Source organism: Tachyglossus aculeatus, chromosome X1 (assembly GCF_015852505.1).
Source record: "Tachyglossus aculeatus isolate mTacAcu1 chromosome X1, mTacAcu1.pri, whole genome shotgun sequence".
NCBI lineage: Eukaryota > Metazoa > Chordata > Mammalia > Monotremata > Tachyglossidae > Tachyglossus > Tachyglossus aculeatus.
The window spans coordinates 56583662-56607210 of record NC_052101.1 but is presented as its reverse complement, the minus strand read 5'-3'; the positions used below and the strand labels follow the sequence as shown (position 1 = coordinate 56607210).

Here is a 23549-nt window from a genome sequence, read left to right as displayed (position 1 = left end):
CGCCACTTGTCAGCTATGTGATTTTGGGCAAGTCACTTAACTTCTCTGTGCCTCAGTTACTTCATTTGTAAAATGGGGATTAAGACTGTGAGCACCACGTGGGACAACCTGATCACCTTGTATCCCCCCCGGAGCTTAGAACAGTACTTTGCAAGTGCTTAATAAATACCCTCATTATTATTATTACTGTTGGATCCATAGAGACTTTGAATAATAATGCACCCTGCAGATTGGAGGCTGGCTGGAAAAAACTCAGTGAGTCTGATCTTCTACCAGACAGTCCCGATTTCAGCTGGTCTGGCCCCTGCCCAGAACGAATCTAGCCTTTATAATAATAATGGCATTTGTTAAGCATTTACTATGTGCAAAGCACTGTTCTAAACACTGGGGGGGATACAAGGTGATCTGGTTGTCCCACATGGGGCTCAATCTTAATCCCCATTTTACAGATGAGGTAACTGAGGCACAGAGAAGTTAAGTGACTTGCCCAAAGTCACATAGCTGACAAGTGGTGAAGCCGGGATTTGAACCCATGACCTCTGACTCCTAAACACGGGCTCTTTCCACTGAGCCACGCTGCTTGTCTGTCCAGTATTTTTATTTTCAGCACCCAGCCTCCTGCTGGGCCAAGTGAGGAGGTCAGGGGAGCCCCGGAGAAATACTCGAGTTTTGGGTAGTCCTTGACATCCTCTGTAAAATGCTGTGCCAGGAACTGTACTAAGCACTGGGGTAGACACAAGATAATTAGGTTTGACACAGTCCCTGTCCCACATAGGGCTCACAGTCTTAGTCTCTATTCTACAGATGAGGAAACTGAGGCACAGAAGTGAAGTGACTTACTCAAAGTCACACAGCAGACAAGTGGGGAGCCGGGATTTGAACCCAGGTCGCAGGCCAGGGCTCTTTCCACTAGGCCATGCTGGTTCTCTGACATGTGGGACTCTCTATCAATGATCAGTGGTATTTCTTGAGCATCTACTGAGTGCAAAGCATTGTAAAACATAAGGAAATTACATTTCCTGCCTTCAGGGAGTTTACACTCTGTTAGGGGAGACGGTCAAAAATGATTTACGAATTGTGGGAGCAAGAAGAACAAGCAGGATGTAGTACATGTATCTTCAGGTATTCATTAGTTCAGTTCAAAGTCAGGTAAACAATGAAAAATGATGTGACTGCCTCCTTTCATCTTTTATTTATAGTTTTCTTTCACTTTTTAACAATCACTCTGGTGCAGTACACTGTACTAGGTTCTTGGCAAATACAGGATAACAAAGTGACATACTTACCTGCCCCACAAGATGCTTACACTCTGAGGAGACAAACTACAAACTACAACCAGCCTTTCTCCAGCCCCATGGACTCAGTCTGCCAATGAAATAATCAATCAATCAGTCGTATCAACTGAACATTTACTGTGCACAGAAAACTGTACTAAGCACTTGGGAGAGTAATAATAATAATAATGATAGTATTTGTTAAGCACTTACTATGTGCAAAGCACTGTTCTAAGTGCTGGGGAGGTTACAAGGTGATCAGGTTGTCCCATGGGGGGCTCACAGTTTTAATCCCCATTTTACAGATGAGGTAACTGAGGCACAGAGAAGTTAAGTGACTTGCCCAAAGTCACACAGCTGACAGTTGGCGGAGCCGGGATTTGAACCCACGACCTCTGACTCCAAAGCCCATGCTCTTTCCACTGAGCCATGCTTACAATATAACAGAGGTGGTAGACACATTCCCAGATAACTTTTCCTTTAGGTCCTGGTGTTTTTTTTATTCCTACTGGAAAATTTCATTTTTCCAAAGATGGTTCTCGCAATATTCCACTAATGGGGTTGCCCTCATCTAGGAACTGCTCAGCTTGAAGCCTGTTGATGCAGTTTAGCTCTAGTTTAATAAGAAACTTCACTGGAGGTCTGTGATCGGAGCTGGATTCATGAACATATTTTTGGGGGTCCACACTCACCCGTCCCTCACCCTGGAATGGCCTCCCCACACCTCTTCATCACACCTTTTCCTTCCCTTCCTGCAAAGCTCTCCTTAAATCTTATTTCCAACATGAAGCCCTTCCAAGTTAGTGTCATTCTCTAACCGTGGTCATGCTGTTCACTCCAGCTACCCCAGCACTTCGGTACACCTCTGTTCAGAGAAGCAACATGGCCTAGTAGAAAGAGCACAGGCCTGAGAATCAGAAGGACCTGGGTTCTAATCCCAGCTCCACCACTTGTCTGCTGTGTGACCTTGGGCAAGTCACTTCACTTTTTTCTGCCTCAGTTACCTCATCTGTAAAACGGGGATTAAAACTGTGAGCCCCATGTGGGACAGGGCCTGGGTCTGACCTGATTACCTCATATCTACCCCAGTGTTTACCCTCTCAGGATCACACCTGAAGACTTTCCAGTACACTACCCGTCTCGGCTATGGGAGGGAGAGTCAAGCAGAGGTATACCCATTCCATTCCTAGCTTGAGCAGCGGCTAGCGAATGGAAGGCAATCTGCTACAAGTCAAAACTCACCTGTGCCGGGCAGCAGTGGTATGGGAGAGAGTCGAGGGAGGAGACTCAAGTTTACTGCACGGAAGGAGGCAGTGGTAAACCACTTCCGTATTTTTCCCAAGAAAACTCTGTGGATATACTAACCAGAATGATTGCCGATGGAGGTGGAGCGTTTCTGGGAGAGATGTGTCCATGGCATCGCCATGGGTTGGAAACGACTTGACATCCCAAGACAAGAGAAGACCCCAGTGCTTAGAACAGCGCTTGGCACAAAGTCAGCACTAAACAATACCACTATTGTTATTTTGTCTATATTTTTTTTCTTTTGGTTACCTGTACTTATAATTATGCTTTTTGGAATGCCTCAGCCAACTCAGTACTTGTTATTGGTGACTTAATTTGTTTTTTTCTGTTCTCATGCTCTGGCCTGCTCAACCTGCACAATCTGCCACTCCCTGGCTAGAAAAGTGTGTCTGCAAGGAGAAAGTTCTTAGAAGTGTCAGTGACTTCTGCCAAATGAAATTTGCGTATGGTAAGTGGCAAAAGCACTCCCCAACTTGCTTTTCAGCACCAGGAAAGGCCACCCTGTAACTCAGTTTCTCCCTTCCTTTGTAATATGGGAGTCACACTCCTGCCTATTATCTCCCTGCACCCCTTTTTCATTGTCCTTACCTGTTACTGGTATTACAGGGATGTTGGGAGAGAGGAAAGAGGGAAATGAGGCCTCAGCCTTGTGGCCTATGGGGATGAGGTTTTTAATGAGGGGGGAACAGCTCCTATTTCCTTCATTTGAAGAACAGTTGCACTTGCCTTTAAATATATGAGACACTGGCTCGTATCCAACCAGTCGGCCAGCTTGGCTACCTAATTACCACATTTCCATAGCCGAGCCCACGTACCAATCAGTCAGCAGGTAGAGAAGCAGCATGGCCTAGTGGATAGAGCACGGGCCTAGGAGTCCAGAAGACCCAGATTCTAATCCCGGCTCTGCTACTTGTCTCCTGTGTCACCTTAGGTAAATCACTTAACTTTTCTCAGCCTCAGTTACCTCATTTATAAAATGGGGATTCAGACTGTGAGCCCCAGTTGGGGCAGGGTCTGCATCCAACCCGATTATCTTGTATCTACCCCAGCGCTTAGTTCAGTGCCCAGCACACAGTAAGCGCTTATTAAATACCATCAAAAAGTATTTCTGGACCACCCACAGAAGACATGAACATAATCATTTAACAAAGACCACAGTTATTCTTATAACACGGCACTGTACTAGTTGTATGATTAGGCCTTCCGTATGACAACTAGATCAGTGTAGTTTCAGAGATGAGGATACTGAGAGCTCACCTCCTCCAGGAGGCCTTCCCAGACTGAGCCCCCTCCTTCCTCTCCCCTCGTCCCCCTCTCCATCCCCCCGTCTTACCTCCTTCCCTTCCCCACAGCACCTGTATATATGTTTGTACATATTTATTACTCTATTTATTTTACTTGTACATATCTATTCTATTTATTTTATTTTGTTAATATGTTTGGTTTTGTTCTCTGTCTCCCCCTTCTAGACTGTGAGCCCACTGTTGGGTAGGGACTGTCTCTATATGTTGCCAACTTGTACTTCCCAAGCACTTAGTACAGTGCTCTGCACACAGTAAGTGCTCAATAAATACGATTGATTGATTGATTGATTGAGTCCCAGAAGGGGTGTTAATGGAACAAAGCTAGGGATTAGAACTCATGGATGAGTTCACCAGTCCTTCGCGTAAGAATTGACCCGCCATTAGGCTGCAGGATTCTGGTTGCACAATTTGCTTGTTTTCATTCCAGTGTAAGCCTCAGACTTCCCTCTGGCTTTTGACACCAGATTAATGCCAGATCCTGGGAGATTAGGCTAGATCCTTCTGTCTTGGCCTTGAAGAGGAGGTGGGGGAAGAGCAAGGCATACAAATATGATGCTCCAGTTACTTATTGCTAACTCAAGGAAGAAATACCCCTCCTATTCCTATCTCCCCTCACCTCCCACTTCCAGTCCTTTCTTTTCTGAGTGAGTGGGTTCGTCGGTCCTGACAAGCCTCCAGGCAGTAATAATAATAATAATGATGATGATGGCATGTTTTAAGTGCTTACTATGTGCCAGGCACTGTTCTAAGCACTGGGGGGGATACAAGGTAATCAGGTTGTCCCACATGGGGCTCAGTCTTAATCCCCATTTTACAGATGAGGTAACTGAGGCACAGAGAAGTTAAGTGACTTGCCCAAAGTCACATAGCTGACAAGTGACAGAGCCGGGATTTGAACCCATGACCTCTGACTCCCAAGCCCATGCTCTTTCCATTGAGCCACACTGCTTCTCAATTGTCCTTTGTGGGAGTTGGGGTCAAAGCATGATTACCTGGGAGAGGGATCATTTAGTGGGTTGAATAGAAAAGTTGAACAGTTCCAGTTGGTCCTGCTTCACATCTTTTGGCAAGATTTAAAAAAGTCCCAGTTTAACCAGAGAACCAATTCTGAGTTTGCGTGTGTGTATATCTGTGTATCCGTCTGTCCCTGGGTAGTGATAAAAGCCAGAATAGTCTCGGCTCATGACAGGGGTACCCATGCTGAGGTTGTGGTGAAAGTGAAGAAGATCCTGAAGTCAGGCAAAGTGAAAATCTCCCGGAATAACAGAAGCATCTACCCAGAGTCCTGGATGAACAGAGGCTGCACCTGTCCCATCCTGAATCCTGGTAAGGAGCAAAGCTCTTCCTTTACATCCTGTAAGGACTGGGCGGTTCGGGATCTTGCCGATTTAGCTGACCTGCCTGGAAATATCTTGTGACTATGAGGGGAGAGGGATAAGTTGAGGAGACTCCTGGCATACTAGAAGGAAGAGGAAAAATACCCTAGATGTATGTTACACCATAGGCAAGACCCTGCTGGTGACTAGAGAAGCAGCATGGCTCATTGGAAAGAGCACGGGCTTTGGAGTCAGAGGTCATGGGTTCAAATCCCAGCTCTGCCAATTGCCAGCTGTGTGACTTTGGGCAAGTCACTTCACTTCTCTGGGCCTCAGTTCCCTCATCTGTAAAATGAGGATGAAGACTGTGAGCCCCCTTTGACACAACCTGATCACCTTGTAACCTCCCCAGCGCTTAGAACAGTGCTTTGCACACAGTAAGCACTTAATAAATGCTATCATTATTATCATTATTATTATTACTTGGGCCTCTAAATGAAATGTTGCATGGGTACCAAGGCATAGAATGCCCAGTTGAGAAGTCAATAGGCATTAATTGCCACTGCTTCTGAGAAAGGTAGAGCCATCCACTGTTCGTGCACCAAGATGGACGGTTGCTTCTTCATGCAACAGGAAAGCAGGCATGAGGGGATACCAATGTATCAAATAATTTCCTTTGATTGGGATGCCGGCAAATAATATTCCCTTCCACGGCAGTCGAGGGGATTTGAGTCAATCCCTTGACCTGTCCCCACCCACAATCTGCCACATCTGCTCATTCTCACAGTTCACACCACAGATGTCTTCAGTTCAGCACCGTTCTGATAAAGGCGGTGAGTGTGCGCTTGGTCATTTTGGCACCTGGTGCCGTAATATAGTGCTGCACTGCTCCTAGGAAGTAGCGAGCTTGTCCTGGGAAACAGCCTTATGTGAATAGTTCCCTGAGCATCCTTGCCTCTGCCAAGCCTGTGATTTCCCTGATAGTTTAGTTAGGTGATGTGTTCAACCAGGGTGGGAATGGGGAATGAAATCCATTCCTCTGGCTCAGCACCTCTTCCCCGCATCCACAGCAGCAGAGGAGATGTGCCCTTTTTGTGCCCCCAGGCCGAGGTGAGTGTAGCATTTTATCCTACCACTATTCCGGGGCTGTGTAGAGTGTGAGGAAAGCTCTGTCTGACCTGTTATGGCTCCAGTGCTGAAACTGCAGTGGAAGTTTGGGGTTTTTCTAGATTGAAAACCATGGAGGATTCCCCTGCTTCAGAAAGCTAAAATGAAGTTTTAAGAGTAAAAGGTGGCTAATCCCAGTGCATCTGAATCAGTCTCTCTGAGAATGTTCAGTATCTTATGGAGCTGGATGAAATGGATCATTGGAATATTTAACAGGAAGGGAGTTGAATAACTTGGTATTCTGTGCCCTATTCTTCATCTCCCTCATCTTCCTCTGGTGGTGGTAAACACACATATTGGTTTAAGAGCTTCCTAGGTGCTAAATGCATGAAGCATGAAGAAAGTCCTTACTCAAAATATTTACACTTCAGGAAATGTGTTCATGGCAATGGAACACGTGCCAGCTTTTCATTTGGAGCCTGGGTGGCAAATGTCGGGAGTGACTTAGAGAAATGGGGCTTTGAGGGACCCTAAACTTGTACCCTGAATCCAAGCAAAGACTTGCAACTTGGCTGGCCATGGACTCTGGTGGGAAGATCGGTGAGGCATAAACAGCCCCGTCCCTGCTCTGGAGACACACAAATGTTCTGACCAGCACTGGCTTGCCCTGTTGTCTCACGGTCCCTACCGGGCTCCTGGGCATGGGGTGAGGTGAGCTGACTGGGTCACCCACCGGGTGACCCAGCTCTACTGGGCTATAATAATAATAATAATAATGATAATAATTGTGGTATTTGTTAAGCACTTACTATGTGCCAGGCACTATACCAAGCAGTGGGTTGGATACAAGATAATCAAGTCTCACATGGGACAGTCTAAGTAGTAGGGAGAATCCCCATTTTGCAGATGAGGGAACTGAGGCAGAGTGACTTGCCAAAAGTCACTTAGTAGGTAAGTGGCAGAGCCGGGATTAGAACCCAGGTCCTCTGACGCCCGGGCTCTTTCCACTTGGCCATGCTGCTTCTAATGATGAGGAGGATGATAGTATTTTTTTATTTGGCCCTGGTCACTAGGTTCAGATCAGAGGCAGGAATTTCTACCTGCCGGTTTCAAGGGGCAGGGTGGGGTGGGGAGATGGGCAACCTCAGGTGCCCACCCTACCCAAAAAGTGGTGGGCGCCACAGGCCCCAAACCCTTTCCCCCAACCCAGTTGGTAATTATGGATACAGGGAAAAGTTAGGGTTGTTAGAGGGTACACCCTTAATGGTTAAGATGTCCAAGAGGCCAACCGTCGTGGTGTTCCTCCAAGGATCTGGAGACAGAACACTGGGTTGGATGGACTCAGTAATGGCATTACACATTCTTTCAGGGTCTCCACACCAGCTGTAATTGAGACTGGAAGGAACTAGGCAGAATAGTGTTTCCAGGATAGACCCATCCAACCTGATATAGGAGGTATACTGTGGAGGGCAGGAAAGGTTGAATGGTTACAAACAAGGGTGAGAGGATTTCTGTGCCTTTTGATAGAGTGAAGAGCTGAAGCACTGTCTGTAAAAGTCCCGTAGTGCCGTTATTAAGTACATTTTCCTCCCTCATTTTTCTTAAACAGGTACAGACTATCTGGTAGCAGGACAGGAGGATACAAGGAATGGGAAACTCCTAGTCAATATGAATAGCCTGGTGAAACCTTGGAAGGCGTTTCTGGGAAAGCAAGTAGCACACATCCTGCGAACTGGGTGCAAATAATCTCTCCTGATGTTCAAGGCAAGGGGAAATCCAGCTTCACACACTAAAGTGGCACAAATAGATAGTTTACCGTTCAGGAAAACAAACTTTCAAGGTAAAAAGCGAGGGATTCCCCTCACTCCTTAGACCTTCCAGATTTGGTTCCCTTGTGGTTCTCTCTCCCCATCCCCATCCAAACTGTTCATATAACTCATGCAAAACAAAGCCTTAGCCAATAACGGATTACGCCAGTGCCAGGTCTGAGGCACTAGGGATTATTTGTGGCCACATGGCAAATACAAAGCTGATATTAATGGGTATGAAGTGCTTACAAAATGTATTGCTTTCTAAGGTGTCATTTTCTTTTTCTGAATGGCTCGTCTGTTTTGCTAGCCTTAAAAGTGGCAAAAGTCAGCATTTCCTGTGACAGCTGATTCATTTTCTGAGTTTTCACCAGTTTCCTTTGGCAAAGAAAATCCCAGGAAGCAATGTGTCGGTTTGTTGTGACTGTGAAGTTCAACTATGTCTCACTGATCTAAATGAAACACCTGACCTGTTTCTGATCAGGTGCATGCATGCCTGGCCAAATTTGCAGTAAGATAACATCGTCGGGAGCCGGAAGCGGGAGGCCAATTTGAAAACTGCCTGTGGCTTACTGAGGTGGGCCTGGCAACACAGAGTGACTGCCACTTTGGCCTGCAGTTAGACTTTGTGTTTTGGAAGCATCCAGTGTCAAATTGCTATCCCATTTCCATCTCCCAGTTCACGTATTCCCGGAGACTGGGCTTACCTGAAGATCTATGGAAAGGCCTCTATAAAATCGCTTTGTTTACTCCCATCTGACAAGCTTCCCTCTTTCTCCTTTCAGTTTCCTTCCTCTAAATTGTTTAATCAGTCAGCGTGGCCTACTGGATAGAGCCCGGGCCTGGGAGTCAGAAGGACCTGGGTTCTAATCCCAGCTCTGCCATTTCTCTGCTGTGGTGGCCTTGGGAAAGTCACTTAATGTCTCTGTGTCTGTTACCTCATCTGTAAAATGGGGAGTAAGACTGGGAGCCCCACTTGTCAGCTGTGTGACTTTGGGCAAGTCGCTTTCCTGTGCCTCAGTTCCCTCATCTTCTAGCCTGTGAGCCCGTTGTTGGGTAGGGACCGTCTCTATATGTTGCCGACTTGTACTTCCCAAGCACTTAGTACAGTGCTCTGCACACAGTAAGCGCTCAATAAATACGATTGAATGAATGAATCTGCAAAATGGCGATGAAGAGAGTGAGCCCCATGTGGGACAACCTGATTACCTTGTATTCCCCCCTGCCCCACTTAGAACAGTGCTACACACGTAGTAAGCACTTAACAAATGCCATCATTATTATTATTATATAACTATAATTCTATTTCTTCTGATGGTATCGATGCCTGTCTACTTGTTCTGTTTTTTCATCTGTCTCCCCCTCCTAGACTGTGAGCCCACTGTTGGGTAGAGACTGTCTCTATATGTTGCCGACTTGTACTTCCCAAGCGCTTAGTACAGTGCTCTGCACACAGTAAGCACTCAATAAATCCGATTGAATGAATGAATATGGGAGATGGACTGTGTCTAGCCTGATTAGCTGGTACTTAGTGCATAGTAAGTGCTTAAAAATACCATAAAAAATCAATCAATGGTATTTATTGAACGCTTACTGTGTGCAGAGCACTGTACTAAGCACTTGGGAGAGTACAAAATAACAGAGTTGGTAGATTCATGCTATGCCTACAGAAAGCTGTGTTTGGAAATAATCAAAGTGTTAAGTGTGTTTTGTAAGAGATCCCTTGTGAACATGGCCTCATGGAGACCTGAATCTCCTTTAGAGGCACATGGGGTGCCTCTTTTCAGCAGGAAATGGAGCTAGTGATTGACTCCTGATTGCTATCACATCTTAGGCTCTGGCATCCAGTCTTGAAGAATTTAACAGTGAGGGAGTTGGAGTTAACAGCAGACGGAGCGGCTTGGGAAAAGGGCCAAAGTGGATAGAGCCGAGTGGGGAAAGGGTTACCATGGCTTCTCCTTTACCTCCAAGAAAAGCAGGGGGAGGGAAGGAGGTGACGTGTGCTGACCAACTCCCCTAATACTACTTCAAAGAGAGATACAAGACCCAAGCTGGCCAGGCATAAGAGAAGCCTGGCATGAAAACCCTGCGTCACTCGATAGCCTGCTCCAAGGAAAACCTGATTGGCTTGCTCCGTTCAAACAGTTGAGTAAGCCAGGACAGGTCCTGAGTCCTGGGGAAGTGTGTACCCATCCTCCCCCTGCTGGGACTGTTTGCCTCCCCCTGCCTGAGCCCAGGCCCATTCTGACAGCCATGAGCTGTGAAATGGACAAATGAAGCCTCATAAATCACCCACAAGCGGAGAAAAACTCATCACTTAGCCTCTTTCCCTTCATCTAGCCAATGGATTGGGGGCCAGTAGAATTCGGCTTACTGGATTCTGTGACAGGATGGTATCAATCAATGGTATTTATTGAGTGCTTCCTCTGTGCAGAGCACTGTACTAAGCATTTGGAAGAGTACAACAGAATTGGTAGACACATTCCCTGCCCACAAGGGGCTTACAGTCTATGGAAGAGTATAAGCAATGCCACTCCTGGGTTAGACTATTGCTTCTTACAGCCCAGTGTTCTGTCTCTATCAGTGGTAACAAGGGCTCTGGAGAGGAACCATGTGCTGGTTTCCCATCTCAATGTGTAGGGATAGATCAATTAACATCCCTAAATCTCTCTTCTCCACCACTACATTTTTTAACTTTCTCTCGGGTCATGTTTTCCACAGAAAAGTAACATTTTCAGACATCATGCTTGACCTGACTTATTGGATTCTTGTCCCCTTTCAGGAAGGGCTCCAGCTTTCTGTCTTCCTGGGCACAGAAAGGAGATGCTAGTCTCCCTGCAGCGCTCATCTGCTCCCTTCCAACCAACCCCCTGGTGAAAGCTTGGTTGAATGGGAGAATAGCCCAACTGCTGCTGCTGAGGAGAGGAGTGTACCTCCACTCACCTCCACAGGAAGAGTCTTTCCTCCCTCTGGAAAAGCTTGGAGGAGCTGCTGTGATGACAGGAGAATTGCTGTAGACACGCTCCCAACAGTCTGCTCTCTGCCAGCTCCTAACCCCTCTACTGGCCTGAGGAAAAGAAGAGGCTGGCACTGACCCATTTCCTTATGGGACCTGCTCCCACATTCATCCTCCTGAAGCCAATTTTGGCCAGTGATCAATGAAGCACTCATGTTAAAATCGGCCTTTTCCTTCCTTGCCCTGTCTGAACATTGGCCTATATTAACAGGGCCTGTACATGGGAGGTTTCTGGTCCTGCTAACTGGTTCTGTTTATGGGTGCATTTCAGAGATTTAACAGTTAAATTTAAAGCATAAAAATGGGCCCTTCCTTCCCATCCACCAAAAACAAAGGTAGCGGGGCTGAGCTCTCCCATGTTTTGAGCACGAGGCATTACGGCGAGAAGTCGTCATATTTGATCTCAGTTGGCCTTAGAAAGAACGGGTTGGGGTTTGCAACTTGGGAGTAAAGACTAGTCATCACACTTTGGTTTCCTGCATGTCCTCTGGAGAGAATGGAAATAACTTAAGCAAGCTGATGCAGCAGTGGCCTTAGAGGACTAAGTTCTCACACTTTAGGATCAGAGGAGTCAGAGAGCATGGACCCTCGGTGGTGCTGGGGGAAGGCCGCTGCTGGTGTATTTCTCGGCAGCGACAGAAGAGTCTGAGAGTGCCTGCAGCACCTTTTATCCCTGGCCCGAGGCTCATGGAGCATGTCGGGAGCTGGGACCCTTGGTTCCAGGAGGGAAGGCAGCAGTTAGCATGGTGCTTTTCTCAGTGGTGATTGAAGAGCCTGAGGAGCAGCTCAGTAGTGGGTGTCTGTGGTGCCTTCAGCCACCTAAAGTGGTAATCTGAATCTGGTAGGCCTTAATTGAGTAAAGCACTGAGGAGTGGAAGTAGCTTGCCAGTTTGTTAAGACTCAAGCAATGCAAGCAAGAGGAGTGATGAAAGAGGAACACTTTGTCATCTCCATGGAAAATCTCTCAGGCTCAAGATTGATTCAAACTCATCTCTTGCAGCAGGTTAGACTGTGATGTGGCATGGAGCCCAGTTGCATTACTTACAGGCCCCCCGGCAAGCACCACACCACAGCAGATACCATGGTTGGGTGACCCCACAAAAGTGACAGAAATCCCAGTGGCCTGATTCCCTCTTGGCCTAGACATGATCTCTCAACCTAGATCCTCCTCCAAAAATGACCAACACTTTGAGAGTTTAGGGAGTCAGATCTGCTCTGCACAAAGTGAGCACTCAATAAATACGATTGAATGAATGAATGCCCACTTGAAGCCTCTCGCTGTGTCTTGGGGGAAGGGAAGGGTGGAGAGAGAGGGTTTGTTTCCTGATCCAGCCACTATGGGGGCGGAGATACATGCCTACACCTTCATTAGCAGGCACTTCCCCTCAAGGTGGGCGGAAGTGGAGAAACTGCAAGAAGTACTAAATACCTACTGGCAGAAACGAAATCCCTGATGCCCTTACAGGAGAGGGAATTCCAGGTGGTGGTGGGGAGTGGGGAGTTTGGTGGTCTTAAGTGGGCATCTACCTGTAGCACCAGTAATGAAGACTTCTGGGGGCCAGAGATGGAACAGCCTAGGAGATTGTCTTGAGGTTTAGTTTCAATTCTGAATCCCAAGGGTCCCCAGCTGATTCTACCCATGAAAATGTAGGTATCTTCTAACCAGCATAAAATGAAGGGAAAAATTTGACAAGTGAATGGGTAATTTGTAAGGCCCAGGAGTCCACGTGAGTAATCGGTTGGGTCCCAGTGTGCTGCTAGCCATTTAATAATCCTACATACCCAACACTTGACACTCCCCTCCCCACCCTCCCCACACCCCACCACTTCCTCCTGCCGGCTGAGACAGCGGCTGACTGAAGAAGCAGTCTACTCTAGGGTGAATCAAAGCTGAGCTGTTCCACTTGCTAGTGATTTAGATTCTGCATTTCTGCCTTTATCCTCACTTCGTCCTGTGGTTTGTACAGATTTACCACCATCTGGGAGGCCGTTGGGGGAAAGGCTAAGCCCTGTAGAGAAAACAGAGCTCACCATGGAGAGGCAAGAATGACAGCACTCCCATCAGGTCACTCCACTCACATGTTTCTCCCATGACCCGGAGCCACAGGTCCGACTCTGCTTACTTTGAATGATCCCCCATCCCAGAGGATTCTCTATCAGCCTCCAAGTCACAAAGGACCCATTATTAAGGAATTCATTGAAACCACCACACTGGAGGAAATGAAATCTTAGGTTCAGCACTTTCAGACCTGGCCTCTCCAGAGGGTCAAAGCGCTCAAAGGTTGCTCCAGTCTAAGCCAGTGAAGGAAATGGGAACACTCGGCAGGGAAGGGAAATGGCTCTTGACTCATCCCGGGAAATGATTCTATCATAGAGAATTCCAGATTGAGTTGAAACTTGGGTTCAGAGAAGAATGAGACATAGTGAATGGATTAAAAATAGGTCCCATGAGGAGAGGTTAAAAGAGTGAGTTTGAAGCTTGAAAAAGGCAAGGCCAGGAAAGGCTATAACTACCTTTGAGTATATGAGGTTGATTTTGATTAGTTATTGTCCATGTCCATAGAGTAATAGAATGGGTTTAAATTAGAGCAGAAGATGATTCAGAATTTAACTGCCAAGGTGATAAAATACTGACTAGGTTGTCAAGGGAGGTAGTGGAATCTCAATCCCTGGGATCTTGAAAAAAAATAGATGAGGAGAAGGTCAACACCTCCCATCCCCACCCGTCAAAACAACATCCCAGGATTCCTTATTACCGTTCAAAGTAGAGGTCAGTCGAAAGCCCTGAAGGAAAAGGAGTTTCTTCAGAGGAACCTTATGCAAATCCATGAAGATTCTGTATTAGAAAAATACTGATTCTGGCCTTACCGTGGTTTGCTTCCAGTGACTTTCATGTAAGATATGTACTGAGTCTCTGACGGCGTCTGTTTCTACCTCTCTCCCCTCATGCTTCATTCTGCTTTTTCTCCTTCTCCCTGACCTCACGACTCATCCCTCCTGCAGCCCACAGTCCTCTTGCCCACGGGCTCCATTTTGAACTCGTGAAAGTCTGGTCACTGTATCTTTGAAGGCAGGCATCTTGTCTTTTACTTCTGTATATCCCCTCTGTGCCTAGTAGAGTGCTCTGCACATTTTAGGCACTAAATAAATACCATTTATGATGGTAATCAATGTGCTGTGCTGAAATGTCAAACTCAGTGTCCAAAAAATGTAGGCAATCTCTTCCTACCTTCACCATCCACGCTACAGGAAGTCCCTACTCTAACTCTGCCCCTGATAGCAGTGAGCAGGCAATGAGTTTAATTAAAGTTTAACGACTGACAATTAGATTAATGCAATGGTAGGGGAGGGGGGAGAGGGAGAGGAGGGACAGAAAGCCCAGGAACAAGACAGGCCAAGAAGATGGAGAGGAAATGGAAGCAGTCGGGATATGCTCAGAGGGACCCCAACTGCTACCATGACTTGGGAGCCATCCTCGTGGCCTCTGGGGCCACAGGTTCTGCTATCGTTCCAGAGCCAGTTGGGGAAGGTGCGGTCTCTGCTTTGCAACCAATGTCAACGCCTCGGGCCAAGCCACGTTTCCTAGGGTCAATTCCTTTCCACATCACTGTCTCACACACTCACTGTTTAGGGAGGCCCTTCACCCAAATGGATGCTGAAGATCCTAGTCTACTGGAAATGAATTAAACTTCCTAACGTATCCCATCCCCAATCATCCAGAGTGGTCTAACACAGGGATCGGCATCCTTTCTCGTCCAGAGAAGCCAAACAAAAGGACACATCTTAGCAGTTGGCGCACAAAGAGTCAATCGTACCACTTAAACACACATCCACTTCCTTCACTGCGAATCTCATGCTTTTAAACACCTTGTCCCCCACAATGCCTCACCCCAACTCCTGGCCAACATCTCGGATTAACACTCTGCCTCCTCCCTCAGCCCAAGTTTACTTGGTTTTATTGGGCTTCCATATGACATGGGACAATGTCATTGTGCCGCTCAGATGCGTCACAGAAACAGCTGTCGTTATTGAAGGGCAGAGGGAAGGAAGGGAGGGAAAGGGGAAAAGAAGATGAAGGGATGAGAGGGAAAGGAAGAAAAGAGATAGGGAGAGGAGGGGCTAGGAGGAGAGGGGAAGCGAGCGGAGAAGGGAAGGAAAGGAAAGTTAAGGGTGAGGAAGAGAGGAGAGGGAATCAGAGAGGTAACGGGTCAGGTCAGCACTGGCAGTGGTTAGTCTCTTCCTCTCCTTTCCTCTTCTTCCCCATCGCCCCAGGGACGGCAACAGACAGCAGCTCTGAGAAGAAACATGGCCTAGTGGAAAGTGCACAGGCCTGGGAGTCAGAGGACCTGCATTCTAATTCCGGCTCCGCCGCTTGTCTGCTGTGTGACCTTGGGCAAGTCACTTCACTTCTCTGGGCCTCAGTTTCCTTATCTGTAAAATGGGGATGAAGACTGTGAGCCCCATGTGGGACGGGGACTGTGTCCAACCTGATTAGCTGGTATCTACCCCAGCATTTACTACAGTGCCTGGCACAAAGTAAGTGCTTATCAAGTACCACCACAGTGCGGCCCCTTCCCCACCACCCCAACAGAAGCCCCTCCTCCTCCCTGACAAGGGCTGCAGGAAGGTCTCTGGAGCCAGGCGGATCCAGTTATACCCGCCTCAGGGTAGAACAGCGTCCCTGGCCACCCTGTGGAGAGTGACAGCTCTAGGCTGTGTTGCTTGGTGGCGGGGAGAGGGGAAGGTTTTCCTGGAACTGGGTGGTGGGCATCTAAAACGTGCTCCTGCCCCTTCTCCTGCCCTGCCTCTGTCTTTGTTCCCACCCACGGCACCTGCCTCCCTCCTTCCATCCTGGCTCCGAAGAGCTGCTGAGTCTACAGAGCCTCCGAGGTGGGCGGAGATGCCCTTCCATGAAGGGGCGGGAACTCCCTTCCCGGGTGGAACGGGGCGAGGATTTCCCAGGACTGAACAGCCCAGGGTGAGCAGTCTAAGCAGCCCTGGGTCCGGCCCACGGGGCCCCCGCGGTAGAGGACCGAGTCTGTGGCCTTTCTGCGTCCAGCCCGATTTCGCCGGTATCCACCCCAGTGCTTAGTACAGTGCTTGGCACATAGTAGGCGCTTAACAAATACCACAATTATTATTATTCTGGGGCTCGGCACTGAACCACCACAGCTGGCCGAGGGCGCCAGGCGGGTTGCTTGTTGCTGAATCCTCCCACCCCCAGTGGCCATAGCTGGATGGAGCCCAGTGGCCCCACGCTGACTGCCATTGCATTGCACTGTGTGGGGGGGTTCCCCCCACCCGGCCTTAGCCTGAGGTCCTGGGCGACTGTTTGGAATGCCTCTGCCTAACCTGCCCTTGGCCTGGCTGGGGAAGCAGATTTGATTCCAAGAAGAGCCAGATAACAATAATAATAATAATAGCATTTATTAAGCGCTTACTATGTGCAAAGCACTGTTCTAAGCGCTGGGGAGGTTACAAGGTGATCAGGTTGTCCCCCTGGGGGCTCACAGTCTTAATCCCCATTTTACAGATGAGGTAACTGAGGCCCAGAGAAGTTAAGTGACTTGCCCAAAGTCACACAGCTGACAATTGGCAGAGCTGGGATTTGAACCCATGACCTCTGACTCCACAGCCCGTGCTCTTTCCACTGAGCCACGCTGCTTCAAGGCTCCAGACTCCTGCTCTCACACCTTTGGCTACAGAAAGCAAACAAATAAGCAATTCATCTTGGTTGGGTAATCATTATTAAGACATAATACCCAAACCCTCCACTCTGCCCCAGCTGGGTGGAGCTACAGAAGGGCAAACTATAACTCTATTCCAACTCAACCTGGACAAAAGCTGAAGTCCAGAACAAAGTTTAAAAGTGACTGAATCATATATGTCCTGCCTCAAATGAATAGACATTCATCCCCTAATACAAAAGGCAGAAGGTTTAATGTATTGGTGGGCCATCCATGGAGGAAAGCTCTCCTTCCCAACACCCAGAGGCAAATATTCCCCTACATGACTCCCATCTCTTGAGTGATGACACCTCTATTCATTTCCTACACTCACTGATGGAGACATATCTAATGTCAAGCATTCTCTGCAATCTCACATCTCCTCCTGCCTTCAGGATCTTTCTACTTGGGCATAGGGGGTACAGACTTGAATCATGGGTGCTGCAGAAGGGAACCAGTGAGGAAGCAGATGTGGTAATCACGCTGGGATCTATGACTTGTCTAGGGTCACCCAGCAGGCAAGTGTCTGGACCGATATGATGGCCATTTGGATAGAAAGGAAGGGATGGATCCCGGAAATATTATGGAGGAAGAACTGATAGGATTTGGTGATGGACCTGAGGGAGTTGAAAGAGGGGAGTTAAGGGTAATGCCCAGGTTGTGGGCTTCTGAGACGGGTAGGATGGTGGTACTGTCAAATGGGATGCGAAAGGTAGGTGGAGGAGCAGATTTGGGAGGGAAGAAGAGCTCAGTTTTAGACATATTAAGCTTAAGGTTTCAGTGGGACATCTGTGGGGAGATATTCCGGAGGCAAGACACGTGAGACTGCTGAAAAGAGAGGTTGCGGCTGAGTATAAAGTGACATAGTACAGTGCAAGCGCTTAGTACAGTGCTCTGCACACAGTAAGAGCTCAATTAATACGATCGAATGAATCGTATTAATCGATCAATTATTAATTGATCGAATGAAACACATTTATGCCTCCTAAGGGCACCCAACTCACTCATCTTTCACAAAAGCTATTCATCTGGGAGACCCAGAGAGGTGGCAGAAATAGTGGCAGCTTTCTTGGGCGTCCCCCGTCTCTAAACTGGGAACTCCTTGTGGACAGGGAATGTGCCTACCAACTCTGCAGAATCAGTCTCCCCCAAATGACTAGTACAGTGCTTGCCACATAATGAGGGCTCAATAAACACCATCGATTCATTCAATCGTATTTATTGAGCACTTACTGTGTGCAGAGCACTGTACTAACTTGGAAAGTACAATTCAGCAACAAATAGAGATAATCCCTGCCCACAATGGGATCGCAGTCTAGAAGGGGGGAGACAGGCATCAAAACAAGTAAACAGGCATTAACTGAGTGCCACTACTGCACAATGATGGAGAGTGAAGGGAGGATTTAAGGGTAGGACTTTCGCTCTCTACCCTCCCTCTCTTCCTTCCCCCGAGATTGACATGGCTCCCAAAGGGGGTATTTTCCTCCTCAAGGCCATCTTGAGTGCCATCACTTAGTGAGCCAACATAGTACTGGGTAGTCACATCAAAAGAATTGAGATGTAGTCATACAATGCACTACTTTCACCCTCTCCAAAGGGAATATATGCCTTGAGGAAGACAAACACCTTCAGGAATGAACACATTGCCCTGAGACGGAATCCTCTCTCAACCCCCTCTTCTCCCAATGCCATCTTGCCTGGGACAGTCATCACCCTGATTGCCCCAAGCAGCTCTGAGAAAATGAGTTCCCTTTAAGTTAAAAAGAATAAAAACAATGCCATTGCTAGGTCAGGCCAATGGTCCATCCAGCCCAGTATTGTCTCCAACTGTGGCAAGGGGACACTGAGAGGAACTATACTATTCCTCCGTGACATCTAAACCTAACAAGTTAGGAATGTACCTCAAGAAAGCCATTATAAATGAATCATTAATAGTAATAATAATAATGATGGCATTTATTAAGCGCTTACTGTGTGCAAAGCACTGTTCTAAGCGCTGGGGAGGTTACAAGGTGATCAGATTGTCCCACATGGGGCTCACAGTCTTAATCCCCATTTTACAGATGAGGTAATTGAGGCACAGAAAAGTTGCTCGAGTCAGCTGACACTTGGCGGAGCCGGGATTTGAACCCATGACCTCTGACTCCAAAGCCCGTGCTCTTTCCACTGAGCCACACTGCTTCTCTAATCATTCACAAAATGCTACATCAGGGGAAACAGCTGGAGTTTTGTTTACAACCTTTGTAGAGTCCCTGCTTACTGCTGACAACACAATGGAAATTGAATACTTGGGGGAGAGAAATCATCCCAAAAGGCAGTAGTAATAATAATAATTATGGTATTTATTAAGTAGAGTTGTTAGTAGAGTTGCTTGTTAAAAGAGTTGACCTTCGGTTCAAAGATGACACTGCCAACAATGGGACCTCAACCATGTGTATGAATGTTTGAAAAATAATTTCTTCCATACTTTGTCCACAGAAATACAGCAGTGCACCTTTTCTGGTCCCTTGCCATTGTGGCTGAGCATTGCTCAGACACCAGGGGCTAATAAGGGAAAGGTATATACTCCCTCTAGCAGGACCTGCACTTGAGTTGCTTTCGCAGTTAAGTGGTGAAGGCTTGGGCTAATCCATCCCCTTAGTGAGAGTCCAATCTTATTACCTTGTATCTACCCCAATGCTTAGTACATAATTAGCACTTAACAAGTGTTACTAGTGTTCTTCTTCTTCTTATTATTATTATGACTTATCTAGGGTCACCCAGCAGGCGAGTGGCAGAGCCGGGATTAGAACCCAGGTCTGCCGACCCCCAGGCCCATGCTCTTTCCACTGGGCTATGTGAGAATCAGATTTTGGCTTCACCCTCTTCCTCTACCTATTCCTATTCCTTCTATTGTTCTTTGATGGCTTGCTCTCCTTCCCCCACTCCACGTATGTGGCTATCCCCTCAGATCTCTGCCCTCTCTCTCAATACCAGCTCTCATTATAATAATAACTGCGGTGTTTGATAAGTGCTTACTTTGTGCCATGTACTGTGCTATGCGGTGAGGCAGATACAATATAATTGGATCAGACACAGTCCCTGTCCCACATGGGGCTCACAGTCTAAGCAGAGGGAGGGAGGTGGGGTGGGAGGGGAGGAAACTGAGGCACAGAGAAGTAAGCAACATGCCTCACATCACACAGCAGGAAAGTGGTGGAGCCTGGATGAATAACCAGATCTCCTAGTTCCCAGCCCTGTGCTTTCCAGTAGGCCACACACCTGACACCCTTTGATAACCTCTTCTATTGGCAGATCACTCCCAATTTTTCTCCCCAGCTTCAACCTCTCCCTCCCTCCCTCTATTCAGATCCAGATTCCCCCCTATTCCTTCAATCATATTTATTGAGCGCTTACTGTGTGCAGAGCACTGTACTAAGCGCTTGGGAAGTACAAGTTGGCAACATATAGAGACGGTCCCTACCTAACAGCGGGCTCACAGTCTAGAAGACTAGTCTTCTATCTACAGTCCTATCTTTAGGACAGGTCCATCCACTGTTCTCCTCCCATTTCATAAATTTCATAAGGGTGTATGGGTATGATGTGTGTAGGTGTGAGTTAATGTGGAAAAACATGGCTATGCCACGGCTAAAAAGCAGCAGTGTGGCCTAGTGAATAGAGCATGGGCCTGGGAGTCAGAAGGACCTGGGTTCTAATCTGCCACTTGTCTGCTGTGTGACACCGGGCCAGTCACTTCACGTCTCTGTGCCTCAGTTATTTCATTTGTAAAACGGGGATTAAGACTGTAAACCCCAAGTGGGACCACCCCCTTCTCCTCAATACGCTATCCAAACTTGGCTTCACAGACTCCGTCCTCTCCTGGTTCTCTGATCTCTCCGGCCGTTCATTCTCAGTCTCTTTTGCGGGCTCCTCCTCCCCCTCCCATCCCCTTACTGTAGGGGTTCCTCAAGGGTCAGTTCTTGGTCCCCTTCTGTTCTCTATCTACACTCACTACCTTGGTGAACTCATTCACTCCCATGGCTTCAACGATCATCTCTACGCTGATGACACCCAAATCTACATCTCTTCCCCTGCTCTTTCTCCCTCCCTTCAGGCTCGGGTCTCCTCCTGCCTTCAGGACATCTCCATCTGGATGTCTGCCCGCCATCTAAAACTCAATATGTCCAAGACTGAATTTATCTTCCCTCCCAAACCCTGCCCTCTCCCTGACTTTCCCATCACTGTAGACGGCACTACCATCCTTCCCGTCTCACAAGCCCGCAACCTTGGTGTCATCCTCGACTCCACTCTCTCGTTCACCCCTCACATCCATTCCATCACCAAAAACTGCCGGTCTCACCTCCGCAACATTGCCAAGATCCGCCCTTTCCTCTCCATCCAAACCGCTACCTTGCTGGTTCAACCTCTCATCCTATCCCGACTGGATTACTGCATCAGCCTCCTCTCTGATCTCCCATCCTCCTGTCTCTCCCCGCTTCAGTCTATACTTCACACTGCTGCCCGGATCATCTTTGTGCAGAAACGCTCTGGGCATGTTACTCCCCTCCTCAAAAATCTCCAGTGGCTGCCAGTCAACCTACGCATCAGGCAAAAACTCCTCACTCTCAGCTTCAAGGCTCTCCATCACCTCACCCCCTCCTACCTCACCTCCCTTCTCTCCTTCTACAGCCCAGCCTGCACCCTCCGCTCTTCTGCCGCTAATCTCCTCACCGTGCCTCGTTCTCGCCTGTCCCGCCGTCGACCCCTGGCCCATGTCATCCCCCTGGCCTGGAATGCCCCCACTCCGCACATCCGCCAAGCTAGCTCTCTTCCTCTCTTCAAGGCCCTACTGAGAGCTCACCTCCTCCAGGAGGCCTTCCTAGACTGAGCCCCCATTTTCCTCTCCTCCTTCCCCTCCCCACAGCACCTGTATATGTTTGTACAGATTTATTACTCTATTTTACTTGTACATATTTACTATTCAATTTATTTTGTTAATGATGTGCATCTAGATTTATTTCTGTTTATTCTGATTTGACACCTGCCCACATATTTTGCTTTGTTGTCTGTCTCCCCCTTCTAGACTGTGAGCCTGTTGTTGGGTAGGGACCGTCTCTATATGTTGCCAACTTGTACTTCTAAGCGCTTACTACAGTGCTCTGTACACAGTAAGCGCTCAATAAATACGATTGAATGAATGAATGAATGACAGGGACTGTGTCCAACCTGATTTGCTTGTCTCCACCACAGCACTTAGTACAGTGTCTGGCACACGGTAAGTGCCTGACAAAAAATGGGGTGGTAGTGGCAGAAGACTATGGAGAGGAAACCAACTGATGTAACCTACCCATCTAGCTGTCTGTGCTGATGGTGAAATGTTCCTGGATATACATACACAGAGGAGGAATCTGGATAAGGGGATGCCTTTGGTGACACACTGATATTTTGGTATGGTCAGAGAGGAGTCAGCAATATCTGAAGGCCAGAAGAAATTGGACTGCTCAGGTCAAAAGGAAGAAAGAATAATAACAATAATAATGAAATTTATTAAGTGCTTACTATGTGCAAAGCACCGTTGTAAGCGCTGGGGAGGTTACAAGGTGATCAGGGTGTCCCACAGTGGGCTCACAGTCAATCCCTATTTTACAGATGAGGTAACTGAGGCACAGAGAAGTTAAGTGACTTGCCCGAAGTCACACAGCTGACAACTGGCAGAGCAGGGATTTGAACCCATGACCTCTGACTCCAAAGCCTGTGCTCTTTCCACTGAGCTATGCTGAATAAGCACAGATATGACTGGACTGTAAACTCACGGTGAGCAGGGAACGCGTCTGTTACATTGTACTATCCAAAATGCTTAGTACAGTGCTCTGCACACAGTAAGTGCTCAACAAATAAGACTGACTAGTATCTGGTGCGTAAGTATCCTGAACACTTATAGGCCAGGAGGGTATTAGGGACTAAGACCTTCAGAACCAGCCCAAAGTCCAATGCAGTGGTTTCCCAGCTTCAGCTCAACCTCTTGCCCTTAGTCCGGCCAGCTAAGAGTTGGAAGAGGTATTTATGTGATTGGGCGGAGGCATGTATGTATGTGTGTGCATGTGAGGAGGCACGTATGTGTGAGTGCATTAGGGAAGTATATGCCAGCAGATAAGTGAATCAATAAAATTATGATTTGCTCATAGAAATATCAGAGTTTTCCTTGACTCCCATTAGGTTAGCTAGCCTAGCTGATTTGGGGTAAATCTCTGTGCCATAAAATCCAAATCCCTGTACTGGGAATCTGTGACAAACTGCCAAATACCTTAGAGGCAATTCTACTTCTAGTTCTTCTTGCTCACTAGCTTTCCCTCTTCACTGCGCAGAGGAAAATCTACAATGTATTCAAAAACCAGGCCACCTGAGGGCTAGGTAAATTACCCAAATCGAGATATATAGCTCTATTTCTGGGGAAAAGGGGGCAGTTAACGCTTTGAGTAACAGGCTCTGGAATTTAGGACCCAAAGTGAATGGCCAACCCAACTCAAGCTGCATGTGACATTGAAGCAAACAGCCTTAATCCCATGCTATACGGTTGAAGGTTGAGAGAACAGGATTGGAAGCTCTGAGGTCCTTTCACCTCCCAGAACTAGTTACTAGGGACCAAGGAAAAGCATAAATCCTTTTAAGGACCATAAGCCTTAGTTGAGGCAATAGCCTTCAGAATATCTATTT

General features: G+C 47.5%; 1 protein-coding gene and 1 non-coding gene across 2 annotated transcripts in view; one reads left to right on the top strand and one right to left on the bottom strand.

The window, feature by feature from the left end:
* Window positions 1-23549, bottom strand: part of UROC1 (urocanate hydratase 1) — a 177938-nt gene that overhangs the window by 136313 nt on the left and 18076 nt on the right. The window lies entirely within an intron of this gene.
* LOC119920129 lies at window positions 2369-2506 on the top strand. Its single transcript, XR_005447894.1, has one exon. It is a non-coding gene; the product is annotated as a small nucleolar RNA SNORA7 (small nucleolar RNA).